Here is a 22,008-nt window from a genome sequence, read left to right as displayed (position 1 = left end):
TACACTCCCCTCCCCTACAGCCTAACTCTATCTATACGTAATTATCTATACACTCCCCCACAGCCTAAATTTATCTAAAACTCCCCTCCCCCAAAGCCTAACTGTATCTATACACTCCCCTCTCCCGCAGCCTAACTCTATCTATGCACTCCCCTTCCCAGCAGCCTAAATGTAGGGAGTGTCAAGAGTCAGGCTGCTGAAGGGTGCAGAAGAGGCATAATGCAGAGGAAGTGGAAGAAGGCTGCAGCATGCAGGGAATCTGAAACCGGAGGATCAAAGCAAAGCTGCACTGCGGTGAATCGTCTGGAGAGTCACCACAAAAGCAGCCTAACAGCCTCCTTTCAAGCACAGGGGACTAGGCTAGTAGATAATAAACACCCACTTAAGCCTAACATGCCTGACAATATGCACCCCTCAGCCTAACTATACACCCCCTGCCCCCTCCCCCAAATACCTAACTCTAACTATACACCCCCCTCCCCCACAACCTAACTCTCTATACCTAACTATCTAAACACTACCCCACAGTCTAACTCTATCTATAAACTCTTCTGCAGCAGTCTAACTCTATCTATACACCCCCCTACCCCGCAACCTAACTTTATCTATACGTAATTATCTCTACACTCCCCCACAGCCTAAATGTATCCAAAACTCCCCTCCCCCATAGCCTAACTGTATCTATACACTCCCCTCTCCCGCAGCCTAATTCTATCTATGCACTCCCGTTCCCCGCAGCCTAAATGTAGGGAGTGTCAAGAGTCATGCTGACCGGGGCTGCTGAAGGGTGCAGAAGAGGCATGATGCAGAGGAAGTGGAAGAAGGCTGCAGCCTGCAGGGAATCTGAAACCGGATGATCAAAGCAAAGCTGCACTGTGGTGAATCATCTGGAGTGTCACCACAAAAGCAGCCTAACAGCCTCCTTTCAAGCACAGGGGACTATGCTAGTAGATAATAAACACCCACTTAAGCCTAACAAGCCTGACAATATGCACCCCCCAGCCTAACTATACACCCCCTGCCCCCTCCCCCCACAACCTAACTCTATCTATACAGCCCCCTCCCCCACAACCTAACTCTCTCTATACCTAACTATCTAAACACTACCCCACATCCTAACGCTATCAATAAACTCTTCTCCAGCAGCCTAAGTGAATCTATACACTACCCTCTCCCGCAGCCTAACTATATCTATAAACTCCCCTCCCCTGCAGTCTAGCTATACACCACCCCCCACAGCCTAACTCTATCTATACCTGAGTATATACTCCCCCAAAGCCTACATCTATCTATACACTCCCCTACCCCTCAGCCTAACGCTATCTATACACCACCCCTCCCCCGCAGTCTAACTATCTATACACCCCCTCCCCTGTAGCCTAACTGTATCTATACACTCCCCTCTCCCGCAGCCTCGCTCTACCTATACACTTTCATTCCTTGCAGCCTAACTGTATCTATACACTCCCCTCTCCCGCAGCCTAACTCTACCTATACATCCCCCCATCCCACAGCCAAACTCTATCTATACCTAACTATCTTTACAGTCCCCTACAGCCTAACTCTATCTATACCTAACTATATTTAAACTCCCCATAGCCTAACTCTATTTATACACTGCCCTCACCTGCAGCCTAAAGCTATCTATACACCCCCTCCCACACAGCCTAACAATCTATACACGCCCCACCCTCACAGCCTAGCTCTATCTATACACTCCCCTCCCCTGCAGCCTAACTGTATCTATACACTCACCTCTCCCGCAGTCTAACTCTATCTATACACTCCCCCATCCCACAGCCTAACTCTATCTATACACTCGCCTCCCCTACAGCCTAACTCTATCTATACATCCCCCTACCCCACAACCTAACTCTATCTGTACGTAATTATCTATACACTCCCCCACAGCCTAAATGTATCTAAAACTCCCCCCCCCCATAGCCTAACTGTATCTATACACTACCCTCTCCCACAGCCTAACTATATCTATAAACTCCCCTCCCCTGCAGTCTAACTCTATCTATACACCACCCCCCACAGCCTAATTCTATCTATGCCTGACTATACACTCCCCCAAAGCCTAAATCTATCTATACACTCCCCTACCCCTCAGCCGAACGCTATCTATACCTAACTATCTATACACTGCCCTACAGCCTATTTCTATCTATACCTAACTATCTACAAACTCCCCCACAGCTTAATTCTATCTATACACACCCCTCTCGCAGCCTAACTATCTATACACCCCCCCTCAACCGCAGCTTAACTCTATCTATACCTAACAATAGATACACTCCCCATAGCCTAACTCTATTTATACACTGCTCTCACCTGCAGCCTAACGCTATCTATACACGCCCCTCCCTCACAGCCTAGCTCTATCTATACACTCCCCTCCCCTGCACCCTAACTCTATCTATACACTCCCCTCTCCCACAGCCTAACTGTATCTATACACTCACCTCTCCCGCAGTCTAACTCTATCTATAAATCCCCCATCCCACAGCCTAACTCAATCTATACACTCCCTTCTCCTACAGCCTAACTCTATCTATACACCCCCCTCCCCCGCAACCTAACTCTCTCTATACCTAACTATCTAAACACTACCCCACAGCCTAACTCTATCCATAAACTCTTCTCCAACAGCCTAACTCTATCTATACACCCCCCTACCCCGCAACTTAACTCTATCTATACGTAATTATCTATACACTCCCCCACAGCCTAAATGTATCTAAAACTCCCCTCCCCCATAGCCTAACTGTATCTATACACTCCCCTCCCCCACAGCCTAATTCTATCTATGCACTCCCGTTCCCCGCAGCCTAAATGTAGGGAGTGTCAAGAGTCATGCTGACCGGGGCTGCTGAAGGGTGCAGAAGAGGCATGATGCAGAGGAAGTGGAAGAAGGCTGCAGCCTGCAGGGAATCTGAAACCGGAGGATCAAAGCAAAGCTGCACTGCGGTGAATCATCTGGAGTGTCACCACAAAAGCAGCCTAACAGCCTCCTTTCAAGCACAGGGGACTAGGCTCGTAGGTAATAAACACCCACTTAAGCCTAACAAGCCTGACAATATGCACCCCCCAGCCTAACTATACACCCGCTGCCCCCTCCCCCCACAACCTAACTCTATCTATACACCCCCCTCCCCCACAACCTAACTCTCTCTATACCTAACTATCTAAACACTACCCCACAGCCTAACTCTATCAATAAACTCTTCTCCAGCAGCCTAACTGTATCTATACACTACCCTCTCCCGCAGCCTAACTATATCTATAAACTCCCCTCCCCTGCAGTCTAACTCTATCTATACACCACCCCCCACAGCCTAACTCTATCTATACCTGAGTATATACTCCCCCAAAGCCTACATCTATCTATACACTCCCCTACCCCTCAGCCTAACGCTATCTATACACCACCCCTCCCCCGCAGTCTAACTATCTATACACCCCCTCCCCTGTAGCCTAACTGTATCTATACACTCCCCTCTCCCGCAGCCTAACTCTACCTATACATCCCCCCATCCCACAGCCAAACTCTATCTATACCTAACTATCTTTACAGTCCCCTACAGCCTAACTCTATCTATACCTAACTATATTTAAACTCCCCATAGCCTAACTCTATTTATACACTGCCCTCACCTGCAGCCTAAAGCTATCTATACACCCCCCTCCCACAGAGCCTAACAATCTATACACGCCCCACCCTCACAGCCTAGCTCTATCTATACACCCCCCCCCCTCAGACTAACTCTATCTATACACTCCCCTCTCCCGCAGCCTAACTGTATCTATACACTCACCTCTCCCGCAGCCTAACTATATCTATAAACTTCCCTCCCCTGCAGTCTAACTCTATCTATACACCACCCCCCACAGCCTAACTCTATCTATACCTGACTATACACTCACCCAAAGCCTACATCTATCTATACACCACTCCTCCCCCGTAGCCTAACTATCTATACACCCCCTCCCCTGTAGCCTAACTGTATCTATACACTCCCCTCTCCCGCAGCCTAGCTCTACCTATACACTTTCATCCCTTGCAGCCTAACTGTATCTATACACTCCCCTCTCCCGCAGCCTTACTCTACCTATACATCCCACCCATCCCACAGCCAAACTCTATCTATACCTTACTATCTTTACACTCCCCTACAGCCTAATTCTATCTATAACTAACTATCTATACACTGCCCTACAGCCTAACTCTATCTATACCTAACTATCTACAAACTCCCCCCCAGCCTAAATCTATCTATACACACCCATCCCACAGCCTAACTATCTATACACCCACCTCGTCCGCAACGCAACTCTATCTATACCTAACTATCTATACACTCCCCCACAGCCTAACTCTATACACTGCCTTAACCTGCAGCCTAACACTATACACCCCCTCCCTCGCAGCCTAACTATCTATACACTCCCCTCCCTTACAGCCTAGCTCTATCTATACACTCCCGTCCCCTGCACCCTAACTCTATCTATACACTCCCCTCCTCTGCAGCCTAACTCTATCTATACACTCCCCTCCCCTACAGCCTAACTCTATCTATACACCCCCCTAACCCGCAACCTAACTCTATCTATACCTAATTATCTACACACTCCCCCACAGCCTAAATGTATCTAAAAACTCACCTCCCCCATAGCCTAACTGTATCTATACACTACCCTCTCCCGCAGCCTAACTATATCTATAAACTCCCCTCCCCTGCAGTCTAACTCTATCTATACACCACCCCCCACAGCCTAATTATATCTATACCTGACTATACACTCCCCCAAAACCTAAATCTATCTATACACTCCCCTAACCCTAAGCCTAACGCTATCTATACATCACCCCTCCCCCGCAGCCTAACTATCTATACACCCCCTCCCCTGTAGCCTTACTGTATCTATACACTCTCCTCTCCTGCAGCCTAGCTCTACCTATACACTTTCATCCCCTGCAGCCTAACTGTATCTATACACTCCCCTCTCCCGCAGCCTAACTCTACCTATACATTCTCCCATCCCACAGCGTAACTCTATCTATACCTAACTATCTATACACTCCCCTACAGCCTAACTCTATCTATACCTAACTATCTATACACTGCCCTACAGCCTAACTCTATCTATACCTATCTACAAACTCCCCCACAGCTTAATTCTATCTATACACACCCCTCTCGCAGCCTAACTATCTATACACCCCCCTCAACTGCAGCTTAACTCTATCTATACCTAACTATATATACACTCCCCATAGCCTAACTCTATTTAAACACTGCCCTCACCTGCAGCCTAACGCTATCTATACACCCCCCTCCCACACAGCCTAACTATCTATACACGCCCCTCCCTCACAGCCTAGCTATATCTATACACTCCCCTCCCCTGCACCCTAACTCTATCTATACACTCCCCTCTCCCACAGCCTAACTGTATCTATACACTCCCTTCTCCTACAGCCTAACTTTATCTATACACCCCCTCCCCCGCAATCTAACTCTCTCTATACCTAACTACCTAAACACTACCCCACAGCCTAACTCTATCAATAAACTCTTCTCCAGCAGCCTAACTCTATCTATACACCCCCCTACCCCGCAACCTATCTATATGTAATTATCTATACACTCCCCCACAGCCTAAATGTATCTAAAACTCCCCTTCCCCATAGCCTAACTGTATCTATACACTCCCCTCTCCCCCAGCCTCATTCTATCTCTGCACTCCCATTCCCCGCAGCCTAAATGTAGGGAGTGTCAAGAGTCATGCTGACTGGGGCTGCTGAAGGGTGCAGAAGAGGCATGATGCAGAGGAAGTGGAAGAAGGCTGCAGCCTGCAGGGAATCTGAAACCGGAGGATCAAAGCAAAGCTGCACTGCGGTGAATCATCTGGAGTGTCACCACAAAAGCAGCCTAACAGACTCCTTTCAAGCACAGGGGACTAGGCTAGTACTGTAGGTAATAAACATCCACTTAAGCCTAACAAGCCTGACAATGTGCACCCCCCAGCCTAACTATACACCCCCTGCCCCCTCCCCCCACAACCTAACTCTATCTATACACCCCACTCCCCCACAACCTATCTCTCTATATACCTATCTAAACACTACCCCACAGCCTAACTCTATCAATAAACTCTTCTCCAGCAGCCTAACTGTATCTATACACTACCCTCTCCCGCAGCCTAACTATATCTATAAACTCCCCTCCCCTGCAGTCTAACTCGATCTATACACCACCCCCCACAGCCTAACTCTATCTATACCTGAGTATACACTCCCCCAAAGCCTACATCTATCTATACACTCCCCTACCCCTCAGCCTAACGCTATCTATACACCACCCCTCCCCCGCAGTCTAACTATCTATACACCCCCTCCCCTGTAGCCTAACTGTATCTATACACTCCCCTCTCCCGCAGCCTCGCTCTACCTATACACTTTCATCCATTGCAGCCTAACTGTATCTATACACTCCCCTCTCCCGCAGCCTAACTCTACCTATACATCCCCCCATCCCACAGCCAAACTCTATCTATACCTAACTATCTTTACAGTCCCCTACAGCCTAACTCTATCTATACCTAACTATATTTAAACTCCCCATAGCCTAACTCTATTTATACACTTCCCTCACCTGCAGCCTAAAGCTATCTATACACCCCCCTCCCACAGAGCCTAACAATCTATACACGCCCCACCCTCACAGCCTAGCTCTATCTATACACTTCCCTCCCCTGCAGACTAACTCTATCTATACACTCTCCTCTCCCGCAGCCTAACTGTATCTATACACTCACCTCTCCCGCAGTCTAACTCTATCTATACACCCCCCATCCCACAGCCTAACTCTATCTATACACTCCCCTCCCCTACAGCCTAACTCTATCTATACCTAATTATCTATACACTCCCCTACAGCCTAAATGTATCTAAAACTCCCCTTCCCTATAGCCTAACTGTATCTATACACTCCCCTCTCCCGCAGCCTAACTCTACCTATACATCACCCCCATCCCACAGCCAAACTCTATCTATACCTAACTATCTTTACACTCCCCTAAAGCCTAACTCTATCTATACCTAACTATATTTACACTCCCCATAGCCTAACTCTATTTATATACTGCCCTCACCTGCAGCCTAAAGCTATCTATACACCCCCCTCCCACAGAGCCTAACAATCTATACACGCCCCACCCTCACAGCCTAGCTCTATCTATACACTTCCCTCCCCTGCAGACTAACTCTATCTATACACTCCCCTCTCCCGCAGCCTAACTGTATCTATACACTCACCTCTCCCGCAGTCTAACTCTATCTATACACCCCCCATCCCACAGCCTAACTCTATCTATACACTCCCCTCCCCTACAGCCTAACTCTATCTATACCTAATTATCTATACACTCCCCTACAGCCTAAATGTATCTAAAAACTCCCCTTCCCTATAACCTAACTGTATCTATACACTACCCTCTCCCACAGCCTAACTATATCTATAAACTCCCCTCCCCTGCAGTCTAACTCTATCTATACACCACCCCCCACAGCCTAATTCTATCTATACACTCCCCTACCCCTCAGCCGAACGCTATCTATAGATCACCCCTCCCCCGCAGCCTAAATATCTATACATCCCCTCCCCTGTAGCCTAACTGTATCTATACACTCTCCTCTCCTGCAGCCTAGCTCTACCTATACACTTTCATCCCCTGCAGCCTAACTGTATCTATACACTCCCCTCTCCCGCAGCCTAACTCTACCTATACATCCCCCCATCCCACAGCCTAACTCTATCTATACCTAACTATCTATACACTGCCCTACAGCCTAACTCTATCTATACCTAACTATCTACAAACTCCCCCACAGCTTAATTCTATCTATACACACCCCTCTCGCAGCCTAACTATCTATACACCCCCCTCAACCGCAGCTCAATTCTATCTATACCTAACTATAGATACACTCCCCATAGCCTAACTCTATTTATACACTGCCCTCACCTGCAGCCTAACGCTATCTATACACCCCCCTCCCACAGAGCCTAACTATCTATACACGCCCCACCCTCACAGCCTAGCTCTATCTATACACTCCCCTCCCCTGCACCCTAACTCTATCTATACACTTACCTCTCCCGCAGTCTAACTCTATCTATACACCCCCGATCCCACAGCCTAACTCTATCTATACACTCCCCTCCCCTACAGCCTAACTCTATCTATACACCCCCCCCCGCAAACCTAACTCTATCTATACCTAATTATCTATACACTCCCCCACAGCCTAAATGTATCTAAAAACTCCCCTCCCCTATAGCCTAACTGTATCTATACACTACCCTCTCCCACAGCCTAACTCTACCTATACATTCCCCCATCCCACAGCCTAACTCTATCTATACCTTACTATCTATACACTGCCCTACAGCCTAACTCTATCTATACCTAACTATCTACAAACTCCCCCACAGCTTAATTCTATCTATACACACCCCTCTCGCAGCCTAACTATCTATACACCCCCCTCAACCGCAGCTCAACTCTATCTATACCTAACTACAGTATATATACACTCCCCATAGCCTAACTCTATTTATACACTGCCCTCACCTGCAGCCTAATGCTATCCATACACCCCCCTCCCACACAGCCTAACTATCTATACACGCCCCTCCCTCACAGCCTAGCTCTATCTATACACTCCCCTCCCCTGCATCCTAACTCTATCTATACACTCCCCTCTCCCGCAGCCTAACTGTATCTATACACTCACCTCTACCGCAGTCTAACTCTATCTATACACCCCCCCTACCCCGCAACCTAACTCTATCTATACGTAATTATCTATACACTCCCCCACAGCCTAAATGTATCTAAAACTCCCCTCCCCCATAGCCTAACTGTATCTATACACTACCCCACACAGCCTAATTCTATCTATACCTGACTATATACTCCCCCAAAGCCTAAATCTATCTATACACTCCCCTACCCCTCAGCCGAACGATATCTATACATCTCCCCTCCCCCGCAGCCTAAATATCTATACATCCCCTCCCCTGTAGCCTAACTGTATATATACACTCTCCTCTCCTGCAGCCTAGCTCTACCTATACACTCCCCTCCCCTGCACCCTAACTCTATCTATAAACTCCCCTCTCCCGCAGCCTAACTGTATCTATACACTAACCTCTCCCGAAGTCTAACTCTATCTATACACCCCCCATCCCACAGCCTAACTCTATCTATACACTCCCCTACAGCCTAGCTCTATCTATACACCCCCCCTACCCCGCAACCTAACTCTATCGATACCTAATTATCTATACACTCCCCCACAGCCTAAATGTATCTAAAAACTCCACTCCCCTATAGCCTAACTGTATCTATACACTACCCTCTCCCACAGCCTAACTCTACCTATACATCCCCCATCCCACAGCCTAACTCTATCTATACCTAACTATCTATACACTGCCCTACAGCCTAACTCTATCTATACCTAACTATCTATAAACTCCCCCACAGCTTAATTCTATCTATACATCTATCTGCAGCCTAACTATCTATACCCCCTCAACCGCAGCTCAACTCTATCTATACCTAACTATATATACACTCCCAATAGCCTAACTCTATTTATACACTGCCCTCACCTGCAGCCTAACGCTATATATACACCCCCCTCCCACAGAGCCTAACTATCTATACACGCCCCACCCTCACAGCCTAGCTCTATCTATACACTCCCCTCCCCTGCACCCTAACTCTATCTATACACCACCTATACCTGACTATACACTCCCCCAAAGCCTAAATCTATCTATACACTTCCCTACCCCTCAGCCTAACGCTATCTATACATCACCCCTCCCCCGCCGCCTAAATATCTATACACCCCTCCCCTGTAGCCTAACTGTATCTATACACTCTCCTCTCCTGCAGCCTAGCTCTACCTATACACTTTCATCCCCTGCAGCCTAACTGTATCTATACACTCCCTTCTCCCGCAGCCTAACTCTACCTATACTTTCCCCCACCCCACAGCCTAACTCTATCTATACCTAACTATCTATACACTCCCCTACAGCCTAACTCTATCTATACCTAACTATCTATACACTCCCCCACAGCCTAGTTCTATCTATTAATTCCCCTCCCCCACAGCCTAACTCTATTTATACACTCATCCGCAGCCTAACGCTATCCATTGACCCCCTCCCCCGCAGCCTAACTATGTATACACCCCCTCCCCCGCAGCTCAACTCTATCTATACCTAACTATCTATACACTCCCCCACAGCCTAACTCTATTTATACACTGCCCTCACCTGCACCCTAATGCTGTCTATACACTCCCCTCCCTTGCACCCTAACTCTATCTATATACTCCCCTATCCTGCAGCCTAACTGCATCTATACACTCCCCTCCCCTGCAGCCTAACTCTATCTATACACACCCCTCTCCTGCAGCCTAACTGCATCTATACACTCCCCTCTCCTGCAGCCTAACTCGATCTATACACTCCCCTTCCCTGCAGCCTAACTATATCTATACACTCCCCTCTCCCGCAGTCTAACTCTATCTATACTCACTCCCATCCCACAGCCTACCCTATCTATACCTAACTATCTATACACTCCCCCACAGCCTAACTCTATCTATACCTAACTATCTATACACTCCCCCACAGCCTAATTCTATCTATACACTCCCCTCCCCCGCATCCTAACTCTATTTATACACTCCACTCCCCCGCAGCCTAATGCTATCCATTCAGACCCCTCCCCACAGCCTACCTATCTATACACCCCCCTCCCCCGCAGCTCAACTCTATCTATACCTAACTATCTATACACTCCCCCTAACTCTATTTATACACTGCCCTCACCTGCACCCTAACGCTATCTATACACACCCCTCCCTCGAACCCTAGCAATCTATATACTCCTCTCTCCTGCAGCCTAACTCTATCTATACACTCCCCTCCCTTGCAGCCTAACTGTATCTATACACTCCTCTCCACCGCAGCCTTACTGTATCTATACACTCCCCTCTCCCTTAGCCCAACTCTATCTATACACTCCCCTCCCCTGCAGCCTAACTAGCTAAACCCCACCCTACCCAGCAGCCTAACTCTATCTATACCTAACTATGTATACACTCCCCCACTGCCTAACTCTATCTATACTTTCCCCTCCCCCGAAGCCTAACTGTAAGGAGTGTCAAGAGTTATGCTGACCGGGGCTGCTGAAGTGTGAAAAAGAGGCATGATGCAGAGGAAGTGGAAGAAGGCTGCAGCCTGCAGGGAATCTGAAACCGCAGGAACAAAGCGGAGCTGCACTGCAGTGAATCGTCTGGAGTGTCACCACAAAAGGAGCCTGACAGCCTCCTTTCAAGCACAGGGGACTAGGCTAGTGGCTACTAAACATACACTTAAGCCTAACAAGCCTGACAATATGCACCCCCAGCCTAACTATAAACCCCCGGCCCCTCCCCCCACAACCTAACTTTATCTATACACCACCCACCCCCGCAGCCTAACTCTCTCTATACCTAACTATCTATACACTCCTTAACAGCCGAACTCTATCTTTATACTCCGCTCCACCGCAGCCTATCTCTATCTATACACTCCCCTCCTCCACAGCCTAACTCTATCTATACCTAACTATCTATACACTCCCCCGCAGCCTAACTCTATCTAAACACTCCCCTCCCCCACAGCCCAACTCTATCTATACCTTACTATCTATACACTCCCCCGCAGCCTAACTCTATCTATACACTCCTCTCTACTACAGCCTAACGCTATCTTTACACCCCCTCCCCCATAGCCTAACTCTATCTATACCTAACTATCTATACACTTCCCCACAGCATAACTCTATCTAAACACTCCCCTTCCCTGCAGCCTAACTGTATCTATACACTCCCCTGCAGCCTAACTGTATCTATACACTCCCCTCTCCCAAAATTAAATTTAATGAAATGGATATATCTAGTGAGTGTGAAAGATGTTGAGCCCCATTGGGATAAATATCGGATAAAATAAATGAAATACTTTCCAAAATAAACTTTCATTTATTTTTTCCAATAAATACTTTTTTTACAATGGTTCCTTCTATATTCAATGTATATGGACAGCTATGAGCACCAGTTTTGCCCCCAGCTATGCCAATTTGTTCATGGCCTATTGGGAGGGTACCTTCTGGCATGACGGCGGGCTGGTGGCAAACCTGGTGCTCTGGCATCGCTTTATAGACAATGTCTTGTTTATATGGCGGGGCAGTGAATCATCATTGGATATTTTCTGCAATTCATTGAATTTAAACTCATTCTTTATAAAATTAACTTTTGCAAAGAGGAAGATATCAAATTTTTTTCTGGATTTAGAAATCTATATTGAAAACATATAGAAAGGCAACAGATTCTAATAGCTGTATTAATACCACAAGTTTACACCACAACAACTGGCTTGATAATATCCCTTTTGGTCAGTTCTCTAGGATCAAGAGAAACTGTACCGATCAAGCAGTTTGTGAGGAACAATTCAATGAGTTACCTGACAGATGCTCTGAAAGGGGTTTAGCAGCCCATACACGCTGCGATGCCGGGCTGTGCGTTCTGTGCTTTGAGGTGCGCGCTCCTGCGGCACCTCATCGCACAGTACAAAAAGTATGTGCTTGCACATACTTTTTGTACTTAGTTCTCATCACATTGCATTGCATTGCATGCACATGCAATGCAATGTGATATGATCCGTGCTATTTAAGCCCACAACGCACGCCCGTATCGGGGCGTGTATGGGCAGCTTAACTCTGATACTCTACTTGAAGAGGCAAAAGTGAAGCTTAACCGGGTAGATGGGAGCACCCTATTGGAAGAAAAGCCATCTAAAAATTCCTGAGAAGTTCAAGTGGGCATTTATATCCCAATTCAATTATTGCCACAGACAGATTGAGAATTTTTTTTATAAAAATTGAAGTATCCTGAAACAGGACCCAGTTTTAGGTGAAATAATACCAGATAAACCTGTGTTCATCTACCGGAAGGCCAAGTCCTTAAAAGACCATCTGGTTAGAAGTGCTCTAGATACAAGTACCAGACATAGTGACCGCACTAATGGTTTCCATTGGTGTGGCTCTTGTCTGGCTTGTAAATCGATAAAATCAAAGAACAGAAAATTAACATCTTTTACTGTAACAAATAAGGTATATACCATCAAAGATTTTATACCTTGCAACACTAAGAATGTGGTATACCTTTTAGAGTGCTCTTGTGGCCTTTTTTATGTTGGCAGGACATGCCGTCAGCTTAAAGTCCGCTTATCAGAACACATTTACAACATTAGGTAGGGCCTTGATACCCATACACTGTCATCCCATTTCAAATCCCATTTCAAATCCATTTTATACCCCAAAATACTGCTCCTCCGACCAGCGACTTCCACTGCCTCTTCTCCCGGCAGTGTGACATTTTCATTAAGACCATCTCTGGTCGCTGATGAAAATGGGACACTGAGCAATATGATTGCTGAGCAATATATTGCTAGCAATATATTGCCAGCGATCATATTGCCAGCGCTCATATTGCCCCGTGTGTACACAGCCTAACACTATTCAATAAAAGTAGGCCTCTTTACACACACAGACACAAATGGTCACTGTGGCAGATGTGTTATTAAATATAGGTGTGTATATGCAGTTAGGCCTAATGCTTACATCATGACAAACCAGACATAAAACACAAATCTTACTCTTCCGAAGGTGCCCCGGCCAAGCTCTTGGTGGTAAATGAACCTCTTCATGGAAATTGGGGTTCTTTGCTCGGGGCCCGCTAAAGCGGCTCCGCTTCCTCCTAATGGGAATACACAGGAATAGATTATACATTTGGTTTTTATAAAAAGGGACAGCTCAAAATATATTCTTAAAATACTAAGGGGGCAATTTAATTATTTCCTAAGCGGTGATAATTAATGGGAGCACAATGTTGCAATTCAGTTGTTTTGGGGCACCCATTAATCATTATGCTTATCTTGCCCAATTAGAGAGTGTTTAGCCTCATAAAGCAAGTCCTGGTTAGGGTATCGAAACTACTGTTTAGGGCAGGGCTGGGCAACACCGGCCCTCCAGATGTTAAAGAACTACACATCCCAGGATGCTTTGCATTAGTTTTGCTACGTATCCATGCTGAAACTGATACAAGGCATGCTGGGATGTGTAGTTCATTAACATCTGGAGGGCCGGTGTTGCCCAGCCCTGGTTTAGGGTGATCAAAACTAGGACATATACTGTAGCAGATTTTTGCTCACAACCTCAGGGAGTTACTAGCAGAAATGTCAGAACCAGCAGTGAATTGCTCCTTAAGGCACCTGCCACTGACAGCCGCTAGGAGTTGACATACTATTATACTTAAAGGCAGTGGCGTAACTATAAATTTTACTGCCCCCAGCCAAAAAACGTTCTGGTGCCCCCCTTCCATAATGCCCCTTACACTATACACCACACACGGTGCCCCTTACACTATACACCACACACATAATGCCCCTTACACTATACTCCACACACTGTAATGCCCCATACACTATACGCCACACACGTAACGCCTCTTACACTATACGCCACAAACCACAAAGCCCCTTACACTATACCCCACACACCATAAAGCCCCACATTATACACCACTCACAGTAAAGCCCCTTACACTATATGCCACACATTGTAATGCACCTTAGACTAAATGCCACATGTTGTAATGCCACTTATACATTATATATATATATATATATATATATATATGAATACATTAATAAGATAGGATGCGATAAAAAATCGCATGGCATGGCATGGACGCGACTTACGGGTCTCAGGTCTCGCGAGACCAGCCGTGATCCCCGGAGTGACGTCAGACAGTGCCGGTGCGCTCGACTCACGCCGGAGGAGACAATGCCGGTGTTGCTAAGATGTGCAGGAGCTGGTGCTTGGTGCTGAAAATGGGGATGCCCCATTGAAACGTTGACAAACCATTGGACTGGTTTCCGTGTCTTTATTTATACTTGAGTGCCACCGCTTTGCACAATATTAGAGACGCCAGCAGCAGGGGCTCTGTGTCTTTCTTTCGGCAGGCAACAAGTGAAGTATACACTACAGATGGAGCGGGATTCATCTTTGCAGGGGATGGCGATGGCGTCGCCATCCCCTGCTCCCGCGCCATCTGTGTGTCGGAAGGGGACCTCGTGCGCGCACGTCCCCTTCCGACGGTGCTGCCCTCGGTCGCCCGGTGCCCACACCGGGCGACCGCACCCCCCCACAGCCTCCTCGGGTCCCCCTCTCGAGCGGGAGGCGGACAGTATTGCGTCCGCCTCGCCGCCCGGATACTGAGACGCGCGTGCGTGGGGGACGCACGCGCGTCTCAGTCAGATGGAGCGCCGTGTTGCTGGCGGATCGCCAGCAGCATGCTGCTGACGATTCGCCAGCAAGCATAAGGCCCGCTCCATCTGTATTTTAGAAGTGCCGGTATTATGTATCGTTTATATATATATATATATATATATATATACATATATATATATATACTGTATATATATATTTTATCATATTTATCTATTATCTCGCCAATAGGGATACTTAATAAAATTATTTATATTTAATGCTTGTTAGCTATTACACTACCCAACGTACTGTGGGGTGTACAGTTCTTAAGGTGACTGCCAGATGGCAATGCCAATATAACTTACTGATGGAACCATTGCTTTATGCACATTGTGCTACAGTGCCAGCTAGTCAGCCTAAAACTGAAGTCTCCTTTACATGTCAAAAACATTTGATCCTACATGCCAGTTGTATAACCTTTCTTACACACACATGGACAGTTTGAATGGCGAGTTCTTGAGCGCCCATACACGTGTGTTTAGCAGCATTACAAGGTGAGCTAAAGGTGTATTAGCCTAGGGCACATGGAACCTTTAATCAGGCCATGTTCATTATGTTAAAGTGTAATGGTATAGTTTCAGTTATTATTATCATCATCTTAAACAATTGTATCTACACTAGCTAAGCCCGCTCGAAGCAAGCGTTAGGTCGACATGGGCTAGGTCGACAGTCAAAAGATCGATATAGGTTTTTCACTATTTTTTTACCCGAATGTCGACACAGTCGACATGGGCACAGTTTGAAGTGCACCATATCCCCTCGCATGGCTCGCTTCGCTCGCCAATGCCTTGAGCACGGTGCCTCGCTACGCTCGGCACACTACTATTCCCCCACCATGCCCTAGTGCATGGTAGGGCATGAAATACCGCCTGTTGGCACATGTCGGCTCAAAAAACAGTGAAAAACCCCATGTCGACCTTTTGACTGTCGACCTAGCCCATGTTGACCTAATGATTGTGTCGACCTAATGTCATGTCGACCTAGACCCATGTCGACCTAGACCTGTGTCGATATTGACCCATGTCGACCTTAACCCATGTCGACCTTGTGAGGTTATCAGACTCACTGTAAATCTGTAATTATTATATTTTATTAGGTGTAGTAATTAATGTACTATTTTAGTCCGTCGGTACCCTCTTGTTCTCCATAGATGTTTCTATCCCCCAAATCTGTGTATTTCCAGATCAGATCGCTCTTGCCCAAATATGGTCTGACAGGAAATACCCAGGAAAGAATTCACCAAAAGGTTATGTCCAATTACCATACTTTTGTTCCTGCTATCACAGGAGGGTGGTAGCTGAGGGACAGTCTTCACAGGGGGTGATCCAATTCCCCTGTTATCAACAGGAAATGTTCACAGGGGGTAATCAGGACATAATGTAATCAGACTGTGTTTTGTATCTTGTGTTGACACTGCTCTGCATATCGCTGGCCCCTTCCAGACTTTCTGGGGCCTGACCCAGCAGGGGGGGGGGGGGGGGGGCAGCAGCAGTACCTGGGAGGGGGGATAAACCTGACTTGAATCCACCAATAGAGATTGAGTGCAAGCCCACTGATGGTATGGAGACGCGTGGGAATTTAGAAGTTTTTAAAATGACTGGCACACAAGCCAGGAGGAGAGAATTGATGGACTGTCCTGGACTAAGAGGTTGTGCTCTGTCTAGGTATCGTGTGGACTTATCTGCTATCACTGCTGTGTGGAATAAGTGATAGTTTCGTTATTTGGACTGTGATGCTACAAGGACTTTGCTAACCGGATGTTTTTATGCTACCATTTGAATCTTTTTCCTGTCTTCATCTACTTTCGTGTGCTGTGATAAAAATAAACCATATTTTGGTTTCATCTGCTCGGTGTCTGAGTGATTGAGGAACCCCGTATCTTCACATTTGGCGGCAGCGACAGTGGGATCATTCAGACACCAACCATCGAGCACAGAAAGCACAGAGGACAGAGGATCAGACCATATGTAAGGAAACGGAAAATGCAATAAGGTGAAGTTCTGCAAGTGAGCAGGTGTCATTCCTGTGGAAAGGGAAAATGTTTCCAAGGAAAGAAAATCGATGCCTCAAGACCCCTCGAGCAGAGGAGCTCAGGGATGGAGGTTCTTCAGTGTATCGGCAGGCTGGGAAGCCGGATCTGTTATTTATTGTCAGGAAAATTCAGTATATCTGGGAGTACTGGGAAGAAGCTCAGCAGATGATCAGCGGGTGGAGAGTATCCAGCATACAGGACAAGTTGTGTTACCTGGGGGATGCATTCCTGCACTGTAAAGGTGAGGCCACCTCGTGGAATCTGCTGGGGGAGCCAGAGTTTGTAGAATTTACAGAGGAAGTGATTGCTACAGTTACCCAGATGCTACAAAGAGGACAATATTCTGAGGCTGAAGGACAAGTCCAGAATAAATTGATGCCCCAGATAGAACCAGAGGAAAGGTCTAGAAGGGGGCTACTGCAATCTGGGCAGACAACCGAGGGGTCTGCCACAGAATTAATTGTTACCGCAAGAGAAGGGTCGTTGTCAGGGGGGCCCCTAACTGCCCTTGAAGAAATGAGTATGGAGGAGCTGATAGCAGAATGTCAGCTGCGAGGTATACCCGTCCAATCCTGCACTCGCAGTGAAATCCTTCAGCAGATCCTTCACGATCAGGGAGATCCTACAAATGCATTTGCTGATTATCGGGCATGGATCCTCCATTTCGGTGCACAGTTGAGTGTGTGGGAACAATTGCAGTGTCTGGAGGAGTGCTTCGTGGTGGCAGAGGAAGAGGCGATTGATCACGGGCTCCTGGATTCCCCAGCATGGCAAGATCAGTGTCGCAGGGGGCGTGATGAAAGGCACCGCCTGCAACAGCTTCTCCCACAGCCTAGGGGAGAAGCTGCACAGTGTTCTATACAGGGGAAGTTATCCCCAAAATGAAGGAAGTGGGGCCTGTGAGCCAGGCACCCCGGGAGGAGCTGCACTACTGCTTCCCTTTTGCTGAGGTGGGAGATGCAGAATTATTAACCTGCTGCCAGGGGATTTATGAGGACTGCGTCCAGGAGGAGATCACCGTGGTTAGAGGAGTATATGACAACATCCAGGCCACAAGCATACCAGTCGCAGATGATGTCGTGCTTCAGGCTACCCAGCATATTCAGCTGGGGAAGGTGGTTATCCTGGAGACTGAGGACTGCGCAGAGGAAGCGGCAGGTGAGACCCAGGCTTTTGAGGGGGTAGGACTGGCCTTGGACCAGCCTGCCCTGCAGCCACCAGCGGAATTGTTCCTGATGGAGGGTCCCTTCTCAGCCCTGGGCATTGAGACCAAATGCTGTACTGAAATTTGCCATGCCCCTAGTGTGGGTTTGAGGGAGGAAGGACTTGACAGAGTGGCGGAAGTGCCAGGGCCAGAGCTCCGATATTGGGCTGCCGTTGGGCAGATGTTCCTTGGGCAAGAGGGGGAGGTGGAAACTGCTCCCTGCCCCCTTGTGCCAGAGACAAAAGTATTAGCACACCCTATAGGTGTGCCCGGTGTGAAAGTTTACGATGTTGCAGAGGGGGGGTACCCAACATTTGAGGACGGGGGATTGCTAACTCACTTGTTAGTTAACATGCATAACTTATATTGTGACATTGCCCTTACTGCTTCTGCAAACCAGCCGCCTTTTACAAGATGGGTTTGGTATGATGTCACTCTGTGGGACTCAGGTGGTAGATCCAAACCTCAGATTCTCTGCTCTGCATCCCACTACGGGTTGTTATTGGTTCCAGAACAACTTGGTACAGGAACTAAAATAGTAGGGGAAGGAATGTGAGGTTATCAGACTCACTGTAAATCTGTAATTATTATATTTTATTAGGTGTAGTAATTAATGTACTATTTTAGTCCGTCGGTACCCTCTTGTTCTCTATAGATGTTTCTATCCCCCAAATCTGTGTGTATTTCCAGATCAGATCGCTCTTGCCCAAATATGGTCTGACAGGAAATACCCAGGAAAGAATTCACCAAAAAGTTATGTCCAATTACCATACTTTTGTTCCTGCTATCACAGGAGGGTGGTAGCTGAGGGACAGTCTTCACAGGGGGTGATCCAATTCCCCTGCTATCAACAGGAAATGTTCACAGGGGGTAATCAGGACATAATGTAATCAGACTGTGTTTTGTATCTTGTGTTGACACTGCTCTGCATATCGCTGGCCCCTTCCAGACTTTCTGGGGCCTGACCCAGCAGGGGGGGGGGGGGCAGCAGCAGTACCTGGGAGGGGGGATAAACCTGACTTGAATCCACCAATAGAGATTGAGTGCAAGCCCACTGATGGTATGGAGACGCGTGGGAATTTAGAAGTTTTTATAATGACTGGCACACAAGCCAGGAGGAGAGAATTGATGGACTGTCCTGGACTAAGAGGTTGTGCTCTGTCTAGGTATCGTGTGGACTTATCTGCTATCACTGCTGTGTGGAATAAGTGATAGTTTCGTAATTTGGACTGTGATGCTACAAGGACTTTGCTACCCGGATGTTTTTATGCTACCATTTGAATCTTTTTCCTGTCTTCATCTACTTTCGTGTGCTGTGATAAAAATAAACCATATTTTGGTTTCATCTGCTCGGTGTCTGAGTGATTGAGGAACCCCGTATCTTCACAGACCTTGTGGTGTCGATCCAATGCTTTTCGACCTAGTTGTTGTAGACCTAATGTCCATATCCCGTATATATGTGCTGTGTGATTCCCCCCTACACTACTTGGTCGGCACTGCAGACCTGGGCAGCAGCCACCTCTGCATACCAAACGTTATGGTATAACTTGGCCACATACAGGTGAGATGTACATTCTTATACTGGAGAAATGCCCCAGCCTCACTCTCCATCAGGGACAAATCCCAAAACAACTACAGTGCAAATAACGGATTCAGTATTGAATCCCGGCGGTCTGGATCCCGGCGTTCAGAATCCCGACGCCGGAATCCCGACAGCCGAAATGCCGACAAGGGGTGACGTGGATCGCCCCCCCCCCCCTTGCAGGCTCGCTGCGCTCGCCACGCGGCGGGCACGGTGCCTCGCTACGCTCGGCACACTAATTTATTCTCCCTCCAGGGGTGTCGTGGACACCCACCAAGGGAGAATGTGTCGGCATTTCGGCGGTCGGGATTCCGGCGTCGGGATTCTGAACGCCGGGATCCCGACCGCCGGGATTGTAACTGCATCCCCAAATAACAGGTGACTACAGGGGAACAATCACTAACAGCATAAGGAGTGATTACAGGTATAACAGTTAGGGGGAGGGGGCGGAGCTACGTTGCACAACTGTAATTTCCTTGCCAATGCAACAGAGACCATTATCTGCATTTAATTAAAAAAAGGCCAATCACAGACAGTGACAGGCTTTCCCTTATCCTGCACACTACTCAATATTGTAACAACCCACAACACTCAGGGGTGCCGGTCGGGATCCTGACAGTCATTTACCCGACGTTGGGATCCCGACTGTTAAAACCCCAACAGGCGGGTTCCTGATGGCCACCGGCTATTCTCCCTCGTGGGGGTCCACGACCCCAAAAGAGGGAGAACAGAATAGGTTACGAGTGTAGCGAGCCACCGTGCCCGCAGAGTGGCGAGCGTATACCACATCCACACTGAGAAAGCACCGCAATGCAGTGTATTTGTTATTATTGTGCTGAAATATAAGTAATATAGTAAGTACATGTAAGTTAATATGGCTTTAATGGGAATCACTTCAAGTTTACAGGTTATTAAGCCTTGGAGAGAAATAAAGTGGATGGAAATAAAGTATCAGCCAATCAGCTCCTGACATGTTAGAGGCTGCATTTATAAAATAGCAGTTGGCTATCTGGTACTGTGTCACCCTCCTAGGCTTAGTACATCCACCCCTCTATGTAAATTAAACAAGACCCAGTAAACCATTAAGTAACATGTGACAATCAGCTGCAGTTTGATCTATAGTTAGTATCAGGAAGAAATCATGTTAATTTGCTGTTAAAACCATGTCCACCCCATTACCTGTAATATCCAATGCTCCAGTGGATTGGACCTGCTGTTGGACCATGGCCACATCCAGATGTCTCCTCTTCACAACTCTTTTTGATGTTGCTCTTCTCTCCGCACCTCTCCTCTCCACTCCACCCCTCTCCTCTGCATTCCTCCTGGCTCCTGTGATCGCTTTTTTGGGGCTGGGGTCCTCTCTCTTTCCTTCGCAAGGCTGCACACTGGCTCCTCAGCTCCGGTCTGTAAACAACCAACTGCCACTTTGCTGCAAGGAACTCTGGGTAGTCATGTGACCATGTGACCACCTGCCTGCTGCCTGTGCAGGCTGCCCTGTATTTCTAAGGCATTTATTTTTAAAGCATTTCTGTTTCTTATGTAGTAGCCTGTGAGATACAGTAACAGGTGCTATTTGAGCAAGTGAGCCTGTAGTTTTATACCTTTGTTTGGCAAGTCAGAATGGGCAAATTGTCTAATGGCATTTACTGAAAACTAGGTGATTTATCACGCCCTAAGGGCGCTCTTCACACCATCGTAAGGGGCTCCGCCCCCTTAACCTGT

The 22,008-nt window shown here is 47.3% G+C and overlaps 1 protein-coding gene across 1 annotated transcript in view; it reads right to left on the bottom strand.

Annotated features, from left to right (window-relative positions):
• Positions 1-21,759, bottom strand: part of MAP3K15 (mitogen-activated protein kinase kinase kinase 15) — a 249,258-nt gene extending 227,499 nt beyond the window's left edge. Inside the window, exons 1-2 of the mRNA XM_083172491.1 lie at positions 21,466-21,759; positions 13,794-13,894 (exon numbers count right to left, since the gene is read on the bottom strand). The gene's annotated coding sequence lies outside the window, so the exon portion shown is untranslated. The remainder of the gene's footprint in view (positions 1-13,793; positions 13,895-21,465) is intronic.
• Positions 21,760-22,008: the final 249 nt, after the last annotated feature.

The sequence above is a fragment of the Crinia signifera genome, chromosome 2, assembly GCF_055691185.1.
Source record: "Crinia signifera chromosome 2, ASM5569118v1, whole genome shotgun sequence".
NCBI lineage: Eukaryota > Metazoa > Chordata > Amphibia > Anura > Myobatrachidae > Crinia > Crinia signifera.
The sequence above is the reverse complement of the archived record's forward strand: the minus strand, read 5'-3'. Positions and strand labels throughout refer to the sequence as shown.